Source organism: Aplysia californica, unplaced genomic scaffold, assembly GCF_000002075.1.
Source record: "Aplysia californica isolate F4 #8 unplaced genomic scaffold, AplCal3.0 scaffold00322, whole genome shotgun sequence".
NCBI classification, from domain to species: domain Eukaryota; kingdom Metazoa; phylum Mollusca; class Gastropoda; order Aplysiida; family Aplysiidae; genus Aplysia; species Aplysia californica.
This window is the reverse complement of record NW_004797592.1, coordinates 709,675-711,843: the sequence shown is the minus strand read 5'-3', so window position 1 is coordinate 711,843 and position 2,169 is coordinate 709,675.

The following is a 2,169-nucleotide window of genomic DNA, read 5'->3' as shown; positions in this document are numbered from 1 at the left end:
CGCGCGCGCATACACACACGCACATACACACACACGCACACATACATATACACACATACACATAGGTACACACACCAACACTCACAAACACACACACACACACACACACACACACACACACACACACACACACACACACACACACACAAACAGAGAAAGAGAGAGAGAGAGGGGGGAGAGAGAGAAAGAGAGAGAGACTGATAGATGGATAGATGGGCATAGAGATAGATAGATAGATAGATAGATAGATAGATAGATAGATAGATAGATAGATAGAGACTGAGAGAAGAAGATGGAGAGAGAGAAAGAGATAGAAAAAGAGAGACAGAGAGAGAATGAGAGAGAGAGTGAGAGAGAGACAGAGAGAGAGGGAGAGAGAGTGAGAGAGAGAGAATCTGTTGCACACTCGTCTTAGTAACGAAATTTGGCCCAAACAAGGAAGTTGTAGTTAAAATCAGAATGGGATTCGAATGTTTCTTGTCCTTCCCGGAATGTGTTTCTTCTGTTCTTGTTTTGTTTAGTTTTTTGTGATGTTTTTTTGTGGAGGTTTTTTAGAACGAAACACCAGATTTTTGTTCTTCCACTTTCAGCCTCCCTACACAGCATTTTTTAGTGCGTTGAACGGCCCTTTCAGTATTTTATAGTACTTTTTCATGTTAGAGACGGTACCTCTGATGTTTTTACCTTCTCCGATAGAACAGATCCAACTGACTAGGAGGCTAGGTTGCTTCCTCGAACAGTTTTTGTTTTAGTAAGGTTTTTTTTTTACGGCGCTCGCAAATGCATAAGGTCATAATTATTATGAGCACCAAGGGGTGGAGGTCAACAGAGAAGTCCAAACGGGGAATCAGGCTTTCTCTGCTCACCTCTCTAGCCTCAACAGCACAAAGTCTGCTTTGACTATCTAGGCACCACGGAAATAGCAGTTCACAAGAGAGTGACAAACATACAAGAGAAGTAGAGGCAAAATGACGATAGTAAGGCTGAGGAAAGAAAAAGCAGCACTTCCTTCTATTTTGTTTCGACACAGTATGAGAATGACATTGATAAGTCAGCTCATTAACAATTCTATTGTGCATACTAACATGTTAACGTCCCCCCCCCCCCCCCTTTGAAATGGCCTAAAGACACTTCAGTCAGTGGCATTGCCATTTAGATGCTTATCAAAATAAAAGGAAAGGTTTATTTCTCGTTAGATCATGAATTCTTCTCTAACCCGTCCCGAACAAGTTGGGGCCCTTCTTGTTGTGCCAATAATGATTTTGTATCCCACTAACTAGATTGCCCAGCAATTGGTCCCCTTTTTATCTTAAGGTCTTTGGTCCTTTCACTGAGGTGGGTACGAAGTCGTGTCCTATGGAATAACATGTTTTAACATTTCCTTTTCTTTTTTACTTTCTTTCTTTTTTCTTTTTTTTTTGAAATGTATCCAAATCGTTACTACAGTCCGGACAACACCATATGGACAACTTGTCGACCTCATTACACCGAATCTAAGTGGTGAATCCCTCTGATTTTTTTGCATGCGACTCTGAATTCTAAAAAAACTAAAATTTCTCGATTTTCGATCAAATGCAACAAATAGAGAGAGGTGATGCCTATATAATCATTAGTAATTAATTGCTCATTAAACTTCAACACCGCGCACTTTTTATAGCAAGCACGGTACCATGCTAAAACCATAACAATACGGGGTGTTGTTGCAGGGGTGCAGCCAGAAATTTCAGGGGGGGGGGGGATAGTCAAACACAAAACCGGGTTCAACTCAGTGCGCGCTAATAGGCATGTCACTGCCCCCCCCCCTCCTTGCTGGTCCTTAGGCACACATACATGTCTTGTCATTTTGGGGGATTTTTTAGCTTATCGAATAAAAGAGACGGCCTCGATCAGCTTCTTTGGAGAAACAGTTCAATTGTTTTAAGGTAACGTTTTTTGTTTGTTTGTCAATTTAGTAATCTAACCATGGTGATTAATGAAAAAGCGAAGGCAAATTGAAACACACGCGATCTCAAAGACTGAAGATTTCAAAGAAATTTTACTCATTGGATATATATATATATATATATATATATATATATATATATATATATAGATAGATAGATAGATAGATAGATAGATAGATATATATATATATATAGATAGATAGATATATTTTATATATATATATAT